Consider the following 15470-nt stretch of genomic DNA (forward strand, 5'->3'; position numbering starts at 1 on the left):
TTGCTCCAAGGATTCAATTAAAGCAAGCAATGCGTGTCATGGCCCTGAATGCTTTAGTAAATGTTCACGGTTACCCATGAGAATGCCTGGCAGGACCTCTATGCTGCTAGCGTCCAAAGCACAGCCTTGACTCGACAGGGAGGAGGAAGACGCTGACCAAAGACCAGGATATCTGGGCCCTCATGCCACGCTGGTGGGACCGAGGGAGGAGGACCCTTGTGAATGAAGTTGAAAAACCGGATTGTGACCATCCTTAAGAGCCTGCACTTTGGGAATCCCTTGCCTCCTTTGGCCATGCCCCTTCCAGTCTCACAGAACCCAATATAACCATCCTGCCCCCTCCCTGAAAAGTCCACTTTACCCAGCCTGCTATCTTTTGTCCTTTTCTGCAACGTTCTTGGAATACCGGTGATACCATGGAGGAAAGTCAGGTGTAGGTAACAGAGAGCCATTTAAATCTTAATAAGGGCTAAATCCTTCCTTCCTCCCTCCTTCCCCTCCTTCCTATGTATTTTCAGGTGCACAGAATTTAATAATAATCATTCCTAGATGATCTGTGACCAGTGTAGCATTCAGTCATTGATGCATCATCATATAACACACACCTATGAACCTAACTCTCACTCTAAGAACTAGAAAGTTACCAGTAATTTGCATCAACCTGTGTGTCTCTGTCTTTCCCTGGAGTCAGCAAACATTTTTGTGTAAAGGGCCAGATAGTAAACATTTTAGACATTGAGGGCCATACAGTCTCCATACGGTCCCTGTCACAACTGCTCAACCCTGATGTAGTGCAGAGCCAGCCATAGACAGTCTGTAAAAAAAAAAAAAAAAAAAAAAAAAAAAAAAAAAAAAAAAAAAAAAAAGATGTGCCTGTGCTCCAATAAAACTTTATTTACAAAACCAGGTGGAGCACTGGATTGGCACACAGGTCATAGTTTGCAAGCCCTGCTCGAACCCATCCCCTAGCCACTGCCGTCACTCTCCTCCACCACCAAGGTTACCCACTCAGCTGCACATACCCGCCAGCCTGTCTCCTCATCTACAAACTGAGAGGGCTGGAAAGGATGATCTTTAGGGCATTCTCATGTCTGAAACCTTGTCATTCTCATCAGAATGCTTGAGTGGACTTGAAAGAGTCTGTAGTTAAAGATGTTAGGGGTCCTGGACAGACAAAGAGTTTGACTGACTCTTTGGGTTACAGCAGAGCTGTTTAGCTGTGTCTTGCAGGGTCCAACTAGGGTCCCAGTCTCGTGGACTCCAGGGGCCTGGGAAAGATGAATCCACTGCCAGCACAGCTGAGCATAGGGGGCCAGGACACCTGCAGAGAAACTGGAGACAGTCCTGAAACCTGCAGGTAAAGCCAGGGTGTGTAGCTAAGCGAGGAAGCACAGTTTCATGCTGCTTCTACTCTGGAGCTGGGTGACCTTGGGCAAACCACAGGTTCTCTCTGACCCTGAGCTTCCTCATCTGTAGAAGGCAGATAGTGGCTACCTCATATGACACAAGAAGGATCGAGTGATACATGTTAAGTGCACAGCACAGGTCTGGCAGAGCAAAATGAGCAAAAGTGGCATCTCCTACTAGCCCCACAGAGTTTGGACTGGCTGCTCTCACCTAAAATGTCAATACCCTGGGAACACACAGAGAACCCACACAGCTGATGGGTTCTTAGGAGCAGAGGCTGACCACCCAAAGGGGCTCCTTGGTTCTTTTTTGCTCCTGCTGACTCTAACAAGCGGTTAAAAGATGGGCAGGGCACACTTCGAGGGGAAGCCTCTCGGACATTGAAGGACTTGGATGCGGAGTCTGATTGATTTATTCCGTCTGACCTCAGCCCAGAGAACAAAGGGAGGGAGGGTGACTGGCATGCTAATGCCTGCAGGGCCTTCTCTCCCTTGGGGAGCCAGATCTGAGAGGTGGCAAGACAACTGTGCGTGCAGAAGACTAACAGAGATGCCAGATGTCAGGTCAGGCCAGGCTGCTCTGCAGAGGGGAGGGCTCCACCAGCAGGGTTCCTGGTACCAAGACACCCAGTCGAGAGCCCAGTTTCCTACGCAGGAACTTGCTTCAGACACACCCTCGGAATAATATTCTCATTACTGCTGCACTGAGATGTCAAGAATTTCTTAGCTTTATATAAATAAAAATATATAAATATAAATTTATACGTTTATTATACATTATATATAAATTTATACATTCACATTTATATAAAGCTAAGATATACATATATTTATATGCTTAGCCCGTTGTAAGTCAGAACATTTCCTAATATAGTTAGGAATTTAATGATTTAAAGACCATATGATATAAATTTGTCTTTTTAACATTTCACCTTCCTCCAAAAAAAAAAAAAACAACAACAATTATTAACATTTGGAATTAGTGATGTCTTGAAATCCAGCAAATGGGTAACAGCTCTTTCTCCCAGGTAATATACAACTATTTGTTAGAAATAAGTTAAAGCTAAATATACTCACCCAGGAGGGTATTCGTAATAAATTGTTAGGTTAAATAAAGCAATTTGAACAGGAATATGCATTATGTAATGCTATTTATATTGCAAAAAAAGAAAAAAAGTCAGAGGTGCAGAGGTGGAAAGATTAACCCTAAAGATGTACATTGATTGTCTGAAGAAAGAATAAGTGGGGGAAGGACAGACACCAAACTAATAATATGAATTGCCCAGAAGGTGGGGATAATTAAGAAGAGAGGAAAATTAACTTTTTCTGTTTATACCTCTGCGTATTCAACTTGCTACAACAAACATGTTATATCTGTGATTTTAAAAATACAAAGGAGAAGAGCTGACTTTTGTTAAGCAGAAAGTACAGGGGCATCTTGTTTCCTGGAATATTTGAGATGGCTGTTCTCAGTGACCAGCTGAGTTCTGTGTGCTAGTGAGGTGTCCCTAGATCTCCCTTTGCCTCACTCCATGAGAATTAGCCCCAAAAGTGATACGTGTCTTTCTCTGCTAAGTGATTGCCACAAGTGAACAGACCTTATAACACAAGGAATATTTCTCGCAGTTTTAATGTCTGCTTTGGTAAAAGTTGTGGCAAATTACTCCCCCGTCCCCATCAGTGGGCCCCCATCCAAAGCAGGTGCTGCAGTGATCTGGCGCGGGGGAGGCCCCCGGGCCAGTGACAGCTGCTTCCCAGTATAGCTCAGAGAAAGACCTTGGCACCGTAAATTCACACAGAAATTTCATTTGGTTGGGGAAGAAATTTGGCATTTGGAAATATTTCCCTAGGGTTGTAGATGACCAAATGGCACCCATGTATAAAATTTATACAGATCTATATAAAAGACCTCAGTATTATTTCCTTCCTTCCTTGTTTCTTTCTTTTTTTTCTTTTTCTCTTTGGTCTTATAAAACATTTAGCAAGTGAACTAGGAATATATTTTTAAATGGCCATCATATTATTTATTTAGTGCTTACAATGGGCCAGATGTTGCTGAAGATTTGCACTGATTAAATACAAATCCTTAATGTAACGCAGCTACTATAATGAGTAAACTTCTAGATCTCAGTGGCTTAACACGACTCATTTATTGCTCTTATCACAGTCTAGTGCTGAGGTTACCAGGGAGCCAGGCTTTATGCAGTTATGCAGCCTCCTTCTGTCTTGGTCTTGTCACTGTGCATTCCTTTTAGTTGTCAGTACCCTCTCCATCAGCTGGCTGACCATGGAAAAAGAAAAGAATCAGGCACGGGCCCTGCCTAGAAACGGTACTTCTCACCAGGCTTGCCCTCCATTGGCCAGAATGAAATCACATGACCATATCTAACAGCAAGGGAGATTGGGTAATGTAGTCTCACTGTGTGCCTTGGAAGAAGAGGCATCCTAGAGCATTAGCAATCTCTGCCTCTACACTTTATTTGCAATATCTCACTTAAAGGTGACAACAGCTCACTAGCCTGTAAGCTTAAGATGGTTTCTTTGATTTCTTCCCATAGTTTCTACAATACCATTCATTAAATATAATGAATTCATTAAATATAATGAATTCATTAAATAAATGTTGAATGTTGAAGGAACAAATGATAAAACTAGGGCACAGAAAAGTAGGGGCACCTGAGTGGCTCAGTCAGTTAAGCGTCCAGCTTTGGTTCAGGTCATGATCTCATGGTTTGTGGGTTTGAACCCTACATCGGGCCCGCACTAACATTGCAGAGCCTGCGTGGAATTCGCTCTCTCCCTCTCTCTGCCCTTCCCCGACTAGCACTTTCACTCTCTCTCTAAGTAAATAAATAAAAGAAAAAAAACAACGAAGGCTCATAAAAGTAACTTGCTCAAGGTGTCCAACATATTTATTGCAAATATGCAGATTGTGAGTGGCCGTGTTAAGTAAAATAATCAGGGAACTTAAACTTTTATGTATTTACTGCCTTGAGTTAATTTTCATACAGTCCATTTTTTCTGACAGTAAGCTACAAATTTAATTATCCGGAAGCCCTACCTAACTCAGAAAATAAGAACAAAATCAAGGCTGTTACATTGTTTCTCTAGTGTAAAGGTGGGAAGGATACGTATACCTCTTCATTCTGTCTTGCCTTTTGATAAAGTAAAAATTCCTACATAGGGCTACCTAGGGTCATTCAGCATATGTGCCTATCCATAGAGTTTAAACTCTCTTTACCTGGCCTTGACATATTTGATAATATTGGTGGAGTAGTAGACATGAAATGTGTACCTTCAACCTCTCTAAAACTAAGGAAGACAACGGCCAAGTGTATGAGACTGCTTTCCAGTGTCCACTTGTCCACAGAACCCAGGTCTGAGCTAAGGTGCCATGGGAACTAGAAAAGACATAGCACGTTGACCCTTGGCCTTCAAAGAACTTACCTGTTTGTGGGGTGCTATTGAGCAATCTTTATTTATTATATCAGAGTCAATGCTAATCATCTCATCACCTTGAATCTGTTACCCTTGAGAAGACTGCACATGACTTTATTGGACCCTAACACCGTCCAGGTCTCCAGGAACCACATCTCAGAAGTCATTTGGCTAGTAGCAGAGGCAGACCTAGATGATGTTTTGGTTTAGTTTGGTTTGGCTTGATTTGGTTTTGGCCCATCAACTCTGCATTGCCAAGGTTAGAGGAAGATCAGACTTCACATTTCAGTGTCTTGCAAACCTCAGCCTTCCAGCACTCAGTTTGCCTGCATTTGGGACGTATGCAAAGATAAAGATGCATCTGAGATAAGTATGATTAAAGGTAATTAGTGAGCTCATGTGGCTGGTGGAATAAACACAGACAGATGCTGGTTGATAGAAAGCTAACAAAGAAACAAAAAGACCAAGAAACATGGCAGCTTAGGAAGGTTGGCCAAAGCCTCGCACTGACACACTGTTTTACTTAGATCTTTTGATGGGCCGCTTTTGTCTCTGCCCCAGGAATATAAATTGGAATCAAATTTATGTTCATGTTAGATTGTTTACTCACGTTATACACATAAAATGAGTGTTCTGTGCAGTTCTTCTTGGTGAATTTATATTTGCTTTTGTACTTCTATGATAACATGATAGTCCAGGTTCTGAAATAGATGGCAATGTGTTTTCATATTTTCAAGTTACAGTTTAGTGTGTGTACATTATGATACAATAATGAGTCTGTGTTTTGCCTTTTTCTAAGATTCGCTCTATGTTAACTGTTGGATACCTGTTGCTTGGAAATGTTCTAGAAAACACAATTGTCTCAGGCAGGACTTACATCGTAACCCGCTAGTTCTAGATCTGGGACTGTTCAGAACTCCTTTTCCTTATTCCAGACTTCACCTGCCCCATTATTTCATTTTAGAACAGTGTCCCTATTAGAAGCATGGACTATGGAATGAAACCATCCAGGTTCAAAGGCTGCCTCCAACATTTACTGGCTCTGAGAACTTAAAGAAGTCATATAACCTCTCTGATCTTCAATTTCATCATCTGTACAAAGGAACCCAACTGGCAGGTTCACAGGGAAGGTTAAATAATACTTTTATGTAAGAATGTGAGAGAAAAAAAAGGCTTTGCACATAGCAATAGACATTAGCTATTATCTTCTCTGTTATTCTGTCTGTATGGCATGTACCAACTAGACACTCAGGCTGCAAGCACTTAACACTTATCTATTTGGAATAAAAATGAGGAAGTTAAGGCAAAGGAGCATTTTGTGTGACAGAGTTCACCATCTTCTTGGATTATGAAGCACGCATATGTATGTGTTATCTGACTAGAATCAGTTCAATCTAAATGAGTTTGTGCTGGACATATCTCATTGTCCTCAATATAGCCCCACAGACAAAAGGAAGTCGGTTCTTGATGTCACGTGACTGCACCTTCAGGAAGGACGTTCGTTTGCAAAATAAAGGTCCTGTGTTGACATCCGTGCAGCTTCCAACCACATTTATAATGGGCAGGGCAACTCCCCATTCTGGTGCAAGAGTGATGTTCTTCTCCTTTCACTTCATTCAAGAAGCCCACTCGGGCCACCTGCTATATGCTTGTGCTGTTGCTTTTTCAGGGGTTTGTCCACTGATCTTTCCTCTAGCCAGTGCCCCTCCACCCCGCCCTGTAGGAGGCCCCTAACCCCATCCCTGCGTAATTAGAGAAAGCATGCAGTCAGCTCCCCAGAGCCGCTTAGCTTTCATCAGGAAGCAGGACTATCGGAGTTTCGAGGTTGATAGGAGTGGAAACATTTGTGTTCAACAAGCAGGCTCCTTCATGTGTTGTCAACATCTCATTTGTGATTCTAATGAGGGCGGAGGAGAAAATAAACTCCGCATACCGCTCTCCACTGCTACAGCTGATGTTTGTAAGTTTCTAGCCATGGCCTTGAGTTGCGTCTATCAGGAAGGCATTTGGAAAAGCAGCTGTGTGCCACTGCTGGGTGTGAGCGAGAGCTAAGATGGTTAAATCGACGGAGGCAGTCCTGAGAATGGGAAGTGTACACGTTTACTTCTCAGAGACTGGAATTTCTATTCCTATTGGTGCTTTAAATGTCTCCAAAAGGTGAAAGCACTCTTACGTTAAAAGCAGGGTGTATTAGAGGTACTCTCATTCTTGACCCCTGGCTCGTCTCATCTCTGAAAGTCTGCCGCCGATTTCGTGTCCAGCGTATCTGCTGAGTGCTCCTTACCTATTAAGTTCCACATTGAGGGATTTTCTAGGCCTGAAAATAAGACACAAAATAAGTAGACCTGCAACCCAATGCCCCTCTGGTCCAGCGAGGAGACAGACATCCGTGACACAGCCACACAAATATCCGAGAAACCACAGCCCTGCAAAGGGCCGGGAAGAGGAGATACATGGTGCTGTCATAGAACAGAGTCAGGGGATCTGATTGGGGATCGGGGGGCACCACCCTTTGTATGTTATAACCCGGCTGCAATCTGAAGGGTGGAGAAGGGAAGGGACCAGGGCCGTTCCGGGTAAAGACACGGCCTCAGGCCGACAGACCAGAGAGAAGGCCCAGAGCCTGAGGAGATCCTGGATGCCAGTGTGGCCACAGCAGAGAGGGGGAGGGGAGGGCCTCCGGCGAACAAACGCTGGAGGAGGGGTGAAGAGCTGGTGTTGAGCCCCTCGCCTCACCTTCCACTGGGTTTTTTAATAAGACTGAAAAGCTGTGCCTCAGACACACGTGCCTCTGTGGGAACGCTGCTGCCCAGGGTCGGGGGCGAGATTAGGGCCCTGCACTACACACTGTGATGACTTGGGGAGGCGCTGTCCCCTCCCACGCAGGGTCCTTGACAGCTATACCACTTTACCGAAACTCAAAACTCGACAGACGCATCCCGCCGTCCTCAGAATGCTTCTTGGAGGAGGTAGAGAGGGCCTGGGTTTTGTAAGCATTACGAAATCTCAGTACAAGTTCATCAAATCCTGAGCCGTTACTTACAGTTTGGGATCGTGGCAAGTCTGTTCCACATGTGCCAGAGAGGCGGCAGAATGGAACGGCCATCCCCGCCCCCCCACCCCACCCCCCGCCCCGGTTCCTGAGTCCAGGGTGATCGAGGACGAGCCAGCCCTGCTGACACTCACAGGCTACATTTGGTGCAACAGAACTTCCTCTCCTGAGCTTCGTGTGTATGTCACTGTGGATGTAATACCCAACAGACCAGGGGTGGTAAATAAGTGCCACAGTTACCTGCTTTATAGGCCCCAGTGGCCCCACCAGCAGCCCCATGGGGCCCAGCATCACCTCAGAATCCTTTTCAGCCCAGGGTCAAAGGCGGACAGCAGCAGGCAGTGGGTGGCATCATGCTAACATAATCCTAGCTGCCGTTCCTGAAGTAGAGCCTTGCCCTCTGCAAACTTGGCTAATAAGTCTGGCACACAATGCCAAGGGCCACTTTGCTGAGGAGAACACTTACAGCGTGTCCTAGGAAGCTACGGACCCAGCCCACTACCCCCAGACTTCTACATCCTGTGTAAACTTGCTGCTTTCTCCTTGTCCTTGTGAACATGGTAATTTTTCTACAGTGATAAAAATAAATGTTTTATTATTATTTTTTTAATGGCCTTGCAAAAACAGAAACACAATTTTAGGACGTATCTGGAAGGAGTTAAGTTGTGGCCTGTGCATTTGCACAGGAAAACGATGGTGTGCACTAGAAATGGGATTTCAGAAAAGTCGGGGGCCAGTGTGGCGGGGTGGCACAGGCTTTTTGTGTTCCTGCATTTGGACACGAGTAACCCCCGGGTAAAGCTCCCTGTGACTGCAGGGCGGGTGGGGGGTGGGTGGGTTGTGGGAGCGGCAGGCCAGCAGTGGCCTCATACAGGGTGTCTCATGAAACGCTCTAGCAGAGCATGCCCACAGGCTCAAGAAGACGATATCTGGTCCAGAGGAAGTCCATCAGAAAGAGTAACAAATGCAGACGGCAGTCTGGGATTAGCAGGAAGTTGACTCTGCCTCCCCATTTTGTCCTTCCGCTTCTGTCACATGGGCGGTGACGGGCGCTGTTACTTAGCAGCTTATTCTTTGTTTAGTTCTTTCTATGTCTAGAAGTTGCTTGCTCTGACAGACATAGGAAGTCCCTAAAAAGAAAGAGTCTCCAACTCAGGGTGCTTACCTGGAGATGATCATGAGTTCCTCCACCAATCCAGGAGTGGAACTGTGATCTTCTACATCTGACTGTGGAAAAACTCGAGTCTTAGGAGGGGTGAGTCACTTGCCAGAGATGAGTTTGTGTGTTGTAGAGCTGACACTTGAACCCCCAACATGCCCGCTTTCAAAGCCTTTCAACTCCTGTGCCCTTTGATCTGGACTCATTTTTCCCAGACCCCTCCCTTCACCAGGGGACAAGCCAAGGAAAAGCCCTAAAAGAGACAGCCCATGCAAAACAGACTGGGTAGAAAGAATGCATCCACCCCGCCAGGGAAGATGGCCTCCCTTGTAGTTCCCCACTGCCCCATGCTTCTCAAGGCCACTGAAAGAAAGGGCGAGCCTGCCGCCTCTCTGCTGTGACCATGGGTTGGGGAAAGCATTCTGGGGCAGAGGTGAGGAAAGCAGGCTACTTTGTGCATGGAGTTAGCACTAATCTGGTCCATCCCCAGAACACTGCTATCAGTCAGATCTCGGGCATATTCGTCATGGCTGCTCCCCTGTTCAGAAGCTGCCCCCACAGGCCCACCCTCTGTTCATCCTGGGCAGGAAGGGGAGAGTTTTCTTTGATCTGTAGACCGGTAGCAGGAGAAGCATGGCAGTTCATGGACCCCCCCCCCCCCCCTTGCCCCTCCACCCAGGCGAGTGTTTGGACAGCCATGCAAACAAAGCCCCTTGGCCATGCTTGCTTTAGAACAGCTAGACTGAAGACAGAGCATGGAACAAAGTGGAAGGTAGAATAGCAGCCCCCTTCATACTGAGGACTTGTAGGTCACAGTGCAGAGGAGAGGATGCTGGGACTCAGATAAACAGTTCAGAAAGAGGGCAGAAGACAGATGAGAGGGACCCAACCCACTGGGTGGCTGGACTCCTGTGATCAGGAAGGAAACACACACTCACCATGCTGGTTTCTGGTCTGTCTGAAACCGCATGCCCTGAATAAAAGGCATCAGCCTGGAAACAGATCAGCTAGCTTTGGAGATATATCCATAGTTTAAAAAGTAAGACAGGTAGCTCTTGGGAGACCGTAACTGTTTTCTACTTATCCTCCTTTAGAAAGCAAAGTTTTTGAGTCAAGTAATTCTGAGTAGGGAATGTATGTCTTTTAAAAATATATTCAGCTTCCCTATAGTATAGTATACTTTGATGTATTGAAATAGAGCTTGCCCCACTCAAATTACTGCCTCAGTGCCTAATGCTGTAAAATTAAACTATTCCTTGCTGATATTTTATTAAGCTTCACCAGCATTTCAGACTCAGACATCTCATGGAGCTTCGGGCCATATGTTTTATATGCTGTCAGGGTGAACTCTGACTTCGGTCCACAAAGCTCCCTTCCCCCATGTCTTTATATAGTACTGGATTTCCAAAAACTTTCCTACAGGCCATTTCCAAATTGTGGACTGTTGGAAGTAAATGTCTCTGGTCATATGGGTGTCAATGTCTAAAAAGACAAGAAAAAAAGAAAGAAGGAAAGGAAAATAAGTTGTATTATGAAAAGTTCTTGCTTCCTGGACATTATTTTTGCATTTCTTCTGTGCGTGATACTCTTATTTTTCTCACCATTGTGGGTGTGGGGGGCGGGGTGGGGGAGGATTCGGGGAGTGTAGAATGTTTCTGAAATCCATATGCAGAAAAGGGTATGCGTTCATACACAATGAGTTCACCTCTCTAGCAGGGAGCCAAAGGTACCTGTATGTTTGCATTTGGGGAAATAAATGGATACCGCCATAAATGGCGATCCTCTTAACAAGACTAACTTTGTCACTTAATAAGGGAGATTATTTCATAGATTTAAAACCAGTTAACACATTTAAAACTTGATAAGACAAGGCAATCCTGGTATGTTTCCTGTTCTCCAGTGATTAAAGCAAATCGAACGCTGGACCAGAAGAGGTTTTCCATGGTACAAGTAATGCTGTGAATGTTTCTCCTGGTAATGCAATTAGGAAATATTGGCCCCAGTTAATGAAACTTAAACAAAACATGTTGCCCTCGTCAAACTTGTTCAAGTTGTTAAACAGGCAAAGCCTTGTCCAAAAAGTTAAAAAACAGGGGCATATAGTGTCTCCATGGAAACTCTGTTAAAATACTGATTTGTGGATATGATCATAATCAGCCCCATAATCTAATATGACTGAATTAAATGAAAAAGAATCTCAGTTATGAAGTAAGCCCCCTGTGTAAGAGTATTCTTACACATGCAGAAAACATATGGATCCTGACGGACACTATTTTCAAACTACTTATTGGCACAGAGATGAAGCTTTAAGACTTGGGTTCTGTCTGTCTGTTTTTCCCCCCTCCATTCATTGTTCATCGGTTTTATAATGCTGGGATTATGTGGGTGAGCAGCAAATAAAGTCTTGATGACATTTGGATTTTTCAATATGTATCATTGCTCCCCACACAACACCCCATATTGTTCTCATTGTCTTTTGTGACAAGAGAAGGTAACCCATAATATTTAACGGTTTGTGGGACGTTACAAGATTAAGTTTTATTAAGGTCATAATTTCTTCCTGCTAATGGGATCTTGGTAGAATTCTAACTATGAGGTTTCCCATGGATGCCTTTGACCTCTTGAGGGAAGGGCACAAAGGCGAGGCGCTGGGTCGAGCATTCCCGGGACCCTGGGCAGGGGCTTCAGGGCCACGCACCAGTCTCCCCACCCCACAGTTCCACAGCTCAGCTTGCACCTGCCTGGGCGGTGGTAAAAATGGAAACTGCTCACCATGGTATACACTTCAGCCCGGTGGGACAGCAAGGACAGCTGTCTGTCAGCAAACTTCTTGATTCATTTGGAAACCATTCCACCCAAAAAAGAGCAGATGTGCTCTTCATGGGCTCAGTTTCCTTCTCGCAAGAATATGTCCTCAGTCGTGTACGAACATCAGATGGGGGTTACCGCATAGTTCTTAGCAAGAGTCTGGCAATTACTCACACCTTAGTCATGGCATCCCAGAGCATCTGTAGAAAGACTTGTGTGACGGGACAGTGATAGGCAAACGTGCCCCTGCCCAGGTGCATCTACACATCTCCTGCCAGCATGGTCCCTGGATATGTGGTCTGTGGGTCCTAAGGTCACAGAGTGTCTGTGACTCACTTTCCAGACAGAGATATGCTACGTGGGGTCAGGCAAAGCTCAGAGATTGGACCCTGGCCCAAAGAGGGAGCAGGACTTGACTTCTCCCTGTGTTCTTCCATCCAGCTCCCAGAGCGGCTATGCCCTCCGGCTACACACGCCTTATTTGGGCACAGAGAGGAATATACTCAAGACACAGAGGTTCAGGCCTGAGTCTGGCGCCAGGAGCTTAAATCTGCTGGATTATTTACTCCCCTTAACACTTCACTTTCTAATCAACTTAGTTTTATATCCAAGTAATCTATGAACACAAATTTTAAAAATTAAATAGTATTATAAAAGTTTGCAAAGAATAAAAAGAGGCCCCGACCCTCCACCACCCCCTACTCCCAGCCCCTAGTCCCGCTACCTAGAAGCAAAAGCTTCTGCCTCTCTTAGCATCTCTATTTCTCATTAGCAAGTTGAGATTGCTGGGTTTTATTGAATTTCAGACATTACTTATTTACTTCCTTTCATATGTGGTACTTTGGACTTCTTACATCATCTCCTCTTGCCTTGTCCATAGTCCACAGCTGCATACCTATCTCATAGCTTTTTATCAATTAGATAGTGATTATATCACGAGGACTACCTGTGTGTATCCCCTACTGTGATAAATAGTGTGCTACTGTGTGTTTCCTTTTTTACAGTATTTTTTCCCTGGATCAAAAAATCCCCATGTCCTTTTATTTGCTTTGTTTTCCTTTTACCCATGTATTTTTTTCCTCTTTTTTTTTTTTTAATTTTTTTTTAATGTTTATTTATTTTTGAGACAGAGAGAGACAGAGCATGAATGGGGGAGGGGCAGAGAGAGAGGGAGACACAGAATCGGAAGCAGGCTCCAGGCTCTGAGCTGTCAGCACAGAGCCCGACGTGGGGCTCAAACTCACGGACCACGGGATCGTGACCTGAGCTGAAGTCGGCCGCTTAACCGACTGAGCCACCCAGGCGCCCCTTTTTTTTCCTCTTTGTATTTCATCAACCATCTTAGGTGCCAGTTACTACTATTTGCTAACTATCCACCAGTATTTGGGGAGAATTTGCTCCTGGCACCCTCCACCATCCTGTTCCAATCCGGAGGGTCCTGTTCCAATCCAGCTGCTGGGCTCCTGTGATTTCTCCTCTCCACGTTCCTCTATTGTCGTCCTCTTTCTTTCTCCTAGACCCATGCCTTCCTTTCCCTTGACTGAACGCCTCCTTTTGCTCACAAACATTCTTAGCTCATTTTCTAAGAAAGGGAGGTAAAATGTTTTCAGTCCTCGTAGCTCTGAAAATGCCTTAATTCTGCTCCTACACGTAACAATCGCCTGGCTGGATATAGAATTCCAGGGTGGGATCATTTTCCCTCAGAATGGCCAAGGCATTGCTGTCTTTTCTTCTGCCTTCCAGTGTTAACCTGTTAAAAACTCCGATGCCATTCTAATTCCAGACCTTTTGCTATGATCAGGCTTGCCCAGCCTTCATCCCAGAAGCTTTTAGAACGTACGTTTTGTCTCTAGTGTCCTGAGACTCCTTGATTCGGTTTCTTCTCCTCCTCATTTATTGTGCAGGACATTTTACAAGCGCTTTTGTATTAGAAATGCATACCCTTCAGTTCTAGGAAATCTTCCCATGTTATTTTTCCAAGTCTTTTTGTTTTATTTCCTGAGAGATTTTCTCCTTCTAACTTGTTTCTACTCTTAAATTTATGTGTTTATTTTGATGCTTTTTTTTTTTTCAAATTTCCAACAGTTCTTTTTTAGAGCAGCATGGTCTTTTTCCAAGGATACACTGTGGTCTTTGGTCTTTGATCTCTCTGAATATATTGGTTGTAGTTAAAGTTATTGTTTTTTTCTTGCTGTCTGTGCTGCTAACTCTAAGTCATTTAATTTTTCTGACGGCTTTTTGTCTTTCTTTTTCATGGCGAAGGCCCTTCACACATAGGTGTGCCTTAGTTCTTATTTAAAAGTGAGGCTCTTAATATCTAAAGCTAAAATCCTATTGGAAAATTTCCCCACAAATGGGTTTTACTGTTGGGTGAATCAGTGGGATTCAGTGCAGGTTTTCATTTTTCCGGTTCAGCTCCTCACCCCTACGTCATCTGGACACTAGCAGTTTTCAGGACCATATAAGACCATACTAGTGACGTGTGAAATAGAATATGTATGTTGGTAACTACTAGCATTGTGCCCTCCAGCCTATCCATGGCAGTGCATGGATTAAAACTGCTAGTGCATCTGGCTCTCTAAGTGTTACTCCACAGTCTTGGCCTTGAAAGTGACCAAGTGGGACCAATTACCCATACTCAGATGCCATCCTTTCTCTGGGCCCCTCTCTTCTGCACCCAGTTCAGGAGTATATCTCTCTTTCTTCCAGGAGCCTGTGAACATCTACAGAACATGGACAATGACATGGGTATATAGTGATAGAGAACAGAGGCCACTCCATGCTCTTCCATTTATTAGCACCGTGACCTGGGGCAACTTATCTATCATTTCCAAACTTTGGTGCCATTAACTTGTAGCCCAGTCCAGTGGATCTCAAGCATGTCCAGCTTAGCCACTCCCTCCTCCTCAAGTATAGTTGTGAAAAGCTTCCTTGTCACTTCTCCATCAGACATCTGTCTAAAGCCTCTCTTCCCTTTTCTCAAGATTTTAGGTGCCCTAGTGTATTGTGAGGATGTGAGGAAGCAGATGAGGACCAGGGGAGGATTGCAGCATGGAGAGAAGTTGCCCCTTAGCAGTCAGTGGGCAGTGCAGCAAGCTGGGGTGTCCTTGGGAGGTGGTCCTCCTTATTGGAATGAAGGAGCGGCCAGACCCCACGTTGCAGCTCTTCCTCCTCCCAGAGGTCCCGCCCCACTCCCTTTCACCGGCTCTTTCCAAATAACAGGAGAATTTTTACCCTGCCTCATTATCACATTCCCTTGATTCTAAGTTGCCATGAATAAAAGTGGGAGCCTCTACACGAATAAAAAGCGATACACATTGATGAGCGTGTACTGAGAGTCTCTCACTTCTTCAGACTTCCACCTCGGGATCTCAGCCTCAAATGTTCCTCCCTTTCACTTCTCTTTGCCTGTTATTGCCTACCCCCCACCCACTCCAGGCTGCAGACTGAAAGTCCTCTCTCCCATGACCCCCAGCACTTGGCGGGGCACCCCCTTTTATCCTCCTGTATCATTCCGCACGTGTCTTTCAAACCACCCACAATGGTCACTGGTTGTGTGATAATCGTATAGCTTTGGAAGTTACTGTAAACCCTGAGAACACAAGGG

At 45.0% G+C, this 15470-nt stretch overlaps 1 protein-coding gene across 2 annotated transcripts in view; it reads left to right on the forward strand.

Moving 5' to 3' along the window:
- The window catches only part of CACNA2D3 (calcium voltage-gated channel auxiliary subunit alpha2delta 3), an 895877-nt gene that overhangs the window by 733649 nt on the left and 146758 nt on the right, over window positions 1-15470 (forward strand). The window lies entirely within an intron of this gene.

The sequence above is a fragment of the Panthera uncia genome, chromosome A2 (genome assembly GCF_023721935.1).
Source record: "Panthera uncia isolate 11264 chromosome A2, Puncia_PCG_1.0, whole genome shotgun sequence".
Classification (NCBI taxonomy): Eukaryota; Metazoa; Chordata; class Mammalia; order Carnivora; family Felidae; genus Panthera; species Panthera uncia.